Source organism: Melanerpes formicivorus, unplaced genomic scaffold (genome assembly GCF_026170545.1).
Source record: "Melanerpes formicivorus ecotype bairdi unplaced genomic scaffold, bMelFor1.0.p_v2 SCAF_3, whole genome shotgun sequence".
NCBI classification, from domain to species: domain Eukaryota; kingdom Metazoa; phylum Chordata; class Aves; order Piciformes; family Picidae; genus Melanerpes; species Melanerpes formicivorus.
In genome coordinates, this window is record NW_027142355.1 from 23543227 (window position 1) to 23550660 (window position 7434).

Consider the following 7434-nt stretch of genomic DNA (forward strand, 5'->3'; position numbering starts at 1 on the left):
GATAAGACATGCTCACACCCATACAGAGGCTGAATTATGAGCTGCCACATTAATAAGGCATGAGCAAGCAAGGCAAAGACCTCCTGCTGGTACAGGAACCAATGAGATTACAGAGCTGGAGAGATTCCTCAAGCACTTTACAATGCAGAAAACATTTAATCTGGTTTAAGAGCAGGTCATGTGAACTTGAGCAAAGTAATAGAGTCTACCTCATCCTCTTAAAAAAAAAAAAAAACCAAAGGAAGGAAGAAAGAAAAAAGTAAATCAAACAATCACTTCATAGCATAAGCAAGATGTTATGAGAAACACCTTGGAGTTCTGGTAAGGTCATTTGGCTTTTTCAGCCTGAATTTTTTCAGGGTTTTTTTTTCCCCCTTTTTTTTTCCTTTTACTGGGGTGTGTGTGTATTTTTTTAATCTTTTAATAACTCTTCCTAGAGTTATTTCTCTGTGAAAACTGCCACCCTGCTCATAAAAGGTAGAAAATGCAAAAGGGAACTTTTTTAATATTTACTTTTCGTTTAATACAGAGGAATTTGGGATTGAGGGATCAAAACAGGCAGATCTGGGTGGGGAAGTCTTGTCAAGAGTTTGGATGGAAGATCTTGGCTGCTGTAAGACGTTCAGGGCAGGGAAGTTGCTGGCTTTTCCTCTAGGGCTGGTGCTGTTCCAGGCAGGTTTGTTGTCCAAGTCTGGCCATGGTCATCAGCATCCACTGCCCATCTGTCCCCAGTAAGACAGTGATGTTCTGCTCATGGATGCAGGTTGGAGCACCTTTCCCCAATGTTCCTTGCATTTATGGGCCTGGGCTTGAGAGCAGTAAAAGCATAGAATTGTTGAATTGTTTTGGTTGGAAAAGAGCTCTAAGATCATCAAGTCCAACTGTTAGGCCAACAGCACCATGGCCATTAAACCATGTGCCATGTTTACACATTTTTTAACACCTCCAGGGATTGTGACTCCAACGCTTCCCTGGGCAGCTTGTTCCAATGCCAGACCATTCTTTCAGTAAAGAATTTTTTCCTAATATCCAATCTAAAAGCACCTCTTCAGTGCATGTAAAAATAAATCTGCTCTGTGTCCTGAACCCTCAGAACTCTCCTGATTTATCTTCTCCAGTACCTACTGTGGATAAAAACCACCCTGCCAGCAGGTGCTCATCACACTGAAGGTCCCCATGAATTTCTGTGCAGTTCTCTTGATGTTGTCTATGTACAGTGCTTTACACTGAACTGTTGGGACCTATTGCAGAAGAACATCAAGCTATATCTAGAGCTGTTCAAACCCTTTTTTCACGCAGCTAAGACCAAGCCAAAAACACACAGCAGAAATAACCCACTTTCCCTGCCAACCTTAGCTCTTCCCATGAATATATGTATGTATGCTTTGATCTCACCAACTCTATCTCCAGCACAAAGAAAGCAGGAGGATGCAGTAGGACTGATTTAGCCAAGAGTATGGATACATCAGTTTGAGTGACTGTGCAACAGCAATACCTCTGTAGACAGGAGTGTGACTTAGCAAAACACTAGGACCCAGGCTAGGTTCTTGCTTTGCAGCTCATAGACTCACAGAACTACAGAATCACAGAAAGGTAGCAGCTGGAAAGGACCCCTGGAGATCATCTAGTCCAGCCCCCTGCTAAAGTGTGTTCATCTAGAGCAAGTTGCACAGGATTGCATCCAGGAACGTTTTGAATCTCTCCAAAGAAGATGACTCCATGACCTCTCTGGGCAGCCTGCTCCAGGGCTCTGTCACCCTCATAGGAAAGAAGTTTATCCTCACGTTCAGATGGAACCTCTTGTGTTCCAGTTTGTGCCCATTGCCTCTTATCCTGTCACTGGGCACCACTGAAGAGTCTGGCCCCATGTTCCTGAGACTTGCCTCTTAGATATTGATAAGCCTTGATAAAATCCTCTCAGTCTTCTCCAGGCTGAACAGTCCCAGATCTCTCAGCCTTTCCTCATAAAAGAGATGTTCCAGTTTCTTAACAATCCATCATGTCATTGCCAATGTTTGTTCATAATTGACAAGCTGTGAGCTACAGATCACTGCAAGAGTATCCTGGGAGAAACCTCACATGTTCTGGACAGTCCCTGCTGGTAGTCTTAGAGTGTCAGTCTGATCCTGTACACTTGTTTTCATGTTCATCATGTTCTTACATATCTGTCTCCCCTAATTTCAGGGATGGCCTTGGACTGGAGAATTGCCTTTTATCCCACTCTTGTGCTCATTTTGTGCACTGTGGGCTGGGACTAGAGAATATAAACACAAACTCTGTATTTATTTATACGAAACAGCATAAAAGCTGCTCCACTACAGTCACCCAGCCCAGTATTCCAGTTGACAGTGGTGACCTAAGGGAAAATATGACAAGATAAACATACAGTCATACTTTTCCCGAATGCTCTCCCAGTGAATTTGTCCAAATAACTTTTGAAACCCTGAAAGCAGCAGGACACTGTCTGTGGCATAGTTGGTGATGGAAAATATGTCCCTGACAATAGAGATCTGTGGATGCATATGGCTTTGCTTCTCCTCTCCTGTGCTTTAAAGAGGCTGAGGCAGAGTCAAAGCTGCACTCCTCCAGGGTAGAGGTGAAAATCCCAGGGAAATAGGGCAGCAGCACATAACACAGGAAAGCCTCAGATGCTAAATCTCTGTCTTTTCTGTAGTCAGATTTGGGCTCTTTGGGGATGACTAATGGGGCTGCTGGCAAATAAATTGTATTTTGCCTGAGCTGTGCTGTCTGAAGTAACTCTCTTAAGGCCAGCCCTGTTGCATGGAAGCGCGAGCAGCGTAGGATGAGTCCAGCTGTTTGCTGTGCTGGAAGGAGGTTGTAGTGACATGAGGGTTGGTCTCCTTTCCTTCATATCAAGTGATAGAATGAGAAGAAATGGCCTCAAGTTGTTCCAGGAGAGGTTTAAAATAGATATCTGGGAAAATTTCTTTACTGAAAGAGTGGTCAGGCATTGGAACAGGCTGCCCAGGGAGGTGGCAGAGTCACCATCCATGGAAGTGTTCAAGAAACATGCCGACATGTCACTTCAGGACATGGTTTAATGGCCATGTTGGTGTTAGGTTGAAGGTTGGAGTCAATGATCATAGAGGACTTTTCCCACTGCAACTATTCTATTCTACTCTAAAAACCTTTCTGTGTATCCAGAAGTGTCACAGCTGTGTTGTATGTCCTTGTGGGCAGATGTTACATTTGCTTCTAGGTGGGTTGGTTATTTTAGTGTTTGACTACAAATATCCCAGAAGAGAGCCTGCAACATGTCTATGTCTCAAAAAACCAAAAATCTTTAAAGACTAAAAGAATCCTTAAAGACAACCAAATCATTTTGGAATGTAAAAAGTGTTAACAAATCCTCTGAATTGTTCTCCCTGTGGAATTGTCAGCAAATCCTCTGTGGAAGTCCAGGGAAATGCTTACAGTTAGCAGCTGAGCTTAGACAAATGAATCCCACCCCAGCTGTCCCCTTTGAGGCAGGATGAATATCTCTATAGACAACCATTGGCTCCATTGGTTAGATCATGGCAGATGGGAGCTTAGACACCCATCTCACATCTAAAAATGCTGGTGAAGGAGTCTTCATGTGCAAACAAAACGTAATTAGACCTCATTTCTAACCTCTGTTCCTTTGTAGCCAGCAACCTGGAAAGGTAAAACTGATGACAGGAGGACTCAGTTAATCTGACATTAGTGTAGAGTAGGAAGCCTTCAATGAGACTGACCCATTAACCCTAATCTCATAATTACCCTGCTATTGATAAGGAAGTGTGCACTAATTGGCAGAGCATTAGAACAGAAACTCACACCCAAGGCATGAATCACTACCCTAATTACCAGCTCCTCCTCCCAGATCTTGTCAAGGCTATGCAGTTCCATCTGCAATTCCATGCAGCAGATGTTATCATCTTCATCTTTTGGATGGAAATGGCTCACAGTTACATAAGAAAATTAGTCTGTCTTGTGTATGTTGCCCTTGTCAGCTGCTTAGTGGTAACATGGTCTCAAAAAACCTTATGTGACACAATAGTCTAAATGTCAGCCAAGAAGAGTCCAGCCTTGGTCTTTGACCCTAATCAAATAGGGAAGGCTCATTTACTGATTTTCTGTTATGACGTATGCAAAATAACCTAAAGTCCTTGGACAGCATAAGGCAGCTGTGTAGAAATGACTCAAGAGCCTCAAACCGCAGGATCCAGATTGGATGTATATTTCATGTTTTTCTAGACTACTTTACAGGGCTTCAAGTCCTTATCACCCAGCATGGTTCATCCTGGAAGAGTTCTCACATTGCAATTGAATTGCTCTAGATGGCAGGTTTGGTCCTCCTCAGGAAGAAGATATGCTTTATTCAGCAATATGCCACCCAGTGGAGCTATTATGGAGGTCTCAGGAGAGGGAGGGGGCTAAATGGTTTTACAAGGACAGGATCTGTCCTGTTCTCAATGGTGGTCTCAAAAAGATTAATGGAGATACTGGGACGGGAAAGCCTCCATCCTGAGCTCTGCCAGGCCCAAGGGAATGACCAAGCCCATGGGAGGAGCATATTGTTGTTGCTACATCTCCCAGGGTTTAATCTCACTGTAGAGTTTTCTCTCTCAGGATTTCACAGGAGACTTCTTGTAACAGACACAAAGTGCAGAAGGTCCAAGTAGAGGTGTTGTCTGTTCACATGTTCATTATCTCCAGGAAAGGAGCTGTCTCTTCCTATCTTGAACGTCAGCCCCAGGAGATTTCACAAAGTATGGGGAGCTGGACCAACTCCAGAGCAACACAGAGAAAAGCCTTGGACTTTGTAACCTGTCACTGTTCAGTTCAAATAGACAGTGCACTCTTTGCAGAGGCGTCTGGGGTTAACAACTTGATTTTCACCTGTAGGCTTATGTGCTGTGCTCAAGAGAAAGAGCCAGAAGGCTATTCTGTTTCACACTGCCATTCCTACTGAAGATGAAACATTTCTAGTCCTGTGATCAAGTGTTCAAGAAAGACCTACTGTAAGCAGAGGCTACCCTTCTTCTTTCCCTTTCTGTGTCTTCTGGGGATGTCACACTGACCATCTTATTACAAGGGATTTGCAGTAACTGCTCACACTAGCTCCCCCTCCCACTGCCCCTTCCCCCCCACCGCCCATGGCTTCCACAGAGCTCAGTGTGTAGAACGGGGTAGTGCTGATCATCTGAGTGCCCTGAGCCTCACATCGAAGGTGAATACACATGCAGAAATAATGGAATGGTAGGGGTTGGAAGAGATCTCTGGTGATCTAGTCCAACCACACTGCTAAAAAAAGATCACCTAGAGAATGTTGCCCAGGATTGCACCAGGCAGTTTTGGAATCTTTCCAGCAAAGGAGTATCCACAATCTCCCTGGGCAGCCCATTCCAGGCTTTTGCATGCTCAAAGGGAAGAAGGTTTTCCTCATGTTCAGATACTCCTTATCCTGCTGCTGGGTACCATTGAAAAGACCTGGCTTCATCCTCTTGACATCTGCCCTTTAGATATTGATCAGCATTGATCAGACCCCCTCTCAGGCTTCTCTTCTCCAGGCTAAAGAGCCCCAGGTCTCTCAGCCTTTCCTCCAGGCAGAAAGGGACCTGGGGGTGCTGGTAGACAGTAGGCTGAACATGAGCCAGCAGTTGTACCCAGGTGGCCAAGAAGGCCAATAGCATCCTGGCTTGCATCAGGAATAGTGTGGCCAGCAGGACAAGGGAAATTATTCTTCCCCTGTACTCAGTACTGGCTAGGCCACACCTTGAGTCCTGTGTCCAGTTCTGGGCCCTTCAATTCAAGAAAGATATTTAGGTACTGGAATGTGTCCAGAGAAGGGCAATGAAACTGGTGAGGGGCTTGGAACACAAGCCCTATGAGGAGAGGCTGAGGGAGCTGGGGTTGTTCAGACTCAAGAAGAGGAGGCTCAGGGGAGAACTTATTGCTCTCTACAGCTACCTGAAGGGAAGCTGTAGCCAGGTAGGGGTTGGTCTGTTCTCCCAGGCAACTGTCAACAGAGTGAGGGGACACAGTCTCAAGTTGTGCTAGGGGAGGTTCAGGCTGCATATTAGGAAGAAATTCTTCACAGAGAGAGTGATTTGCCATTGGAATGGGCTGCCCAGGGAGGTGGTGGGGCAAACATCCTTGGAGATCTTCAAGAAAAGACTGGATGAGGCACTTGGTGCCATAGTCTAGTTGATTAGATAGGGCTGGATGATAGGTTGGACTGGAAGACCTTGGAGATCTCTTCCAACCTGGTTGATTCTATGATTCTATGATCAATGAGGTGCAGAAACCCCCTCAACATCCTTCAAGTAGTTGCCACTGGAGTCTCTCCGCTAGTTGTACAACAGACCTTGTGATGTTCCTTGCCCAAATAAGTAAGTAGACTTGTTTCCTCTTTTATTAGTTAGTGCTGCAGCCAGAGAGAATTGCAGTTTAGGACAGAAGCACTGAGGCCTAAGGGCATCCCTAAATCAGTGCTCCAGTAGCTCTTGAGGCCAAGCAGTGGAGAACAGATCTTATGAGGCGCAGCTGAGGGGACTGGGGTTGTTTAGCATGAAGAAAATGAGGCTTAGGGGAGACCTTCTGAATCACTATGACTACTTAAAAGGAGGTTGGAGAGGGGATTGGTCTCTTCTCCCACAAGTAACAAGTGAAAGAACAAGAGGAGGTGGCCTTAAGTTGCACCAGGGAAGATTTATGTTGGATATTAGAAGAAACATATTCACTGAAAGATCTCAAACACTGGAACAGTCTCCCTAGGGACCTGGTTGAATCCCTGTCCCTGAAGGTGTTTAAAAGATAAAAAGATGTGGTACTAAGGGACATAGCTTAGCACCAAACTTGGTAGAGTTAGAGAATGGTTGGACTTGATGATCCTAAAGGTCTTTTCCATTCAAAATGATTCTGGTTCCATGAATGAGCTCACACATGCAGCCATTGCTCCATATCCATGACTCAGGATAGATTACATTTAGCTTCTCGTTTGTCAAATGCAGTTTTGCTTCTGGTTTTGTTTCTTTGAATTTCTAGCATGGAAATAAAAGAAGTTCAAAGAAAAAGAAAACAAATCCAAACCCTAAAAAGCAATAGTATTTTGTTATTATTGTCTGAAAGGTGAGGATAAAAATCTCCAATATTCCAGCAGCTGCCTAAGGCCAGGTCAGATTCTATGAGAGATTAATTTGCTAAGAAGGGTGTTATTTTGCCTTGTATATTTGAGGACTTCTTGAAATCAAACCTCAGGGGCTTTGTCCTAGGCTGACAAATATTCTGTTTGCTTTAAAACTCCATTTTCAATAGTCTAAGCAACTTGTGACTGGAAATTATGTTGGCGGTGGAACAAAGTCTCCTCTCTGATTAACAGCTCACCCTCATCAAGGATCAAATTCCACTGCTGCACCTGGCATGTAGCTCTCTTTTGGCCCAGTCCTG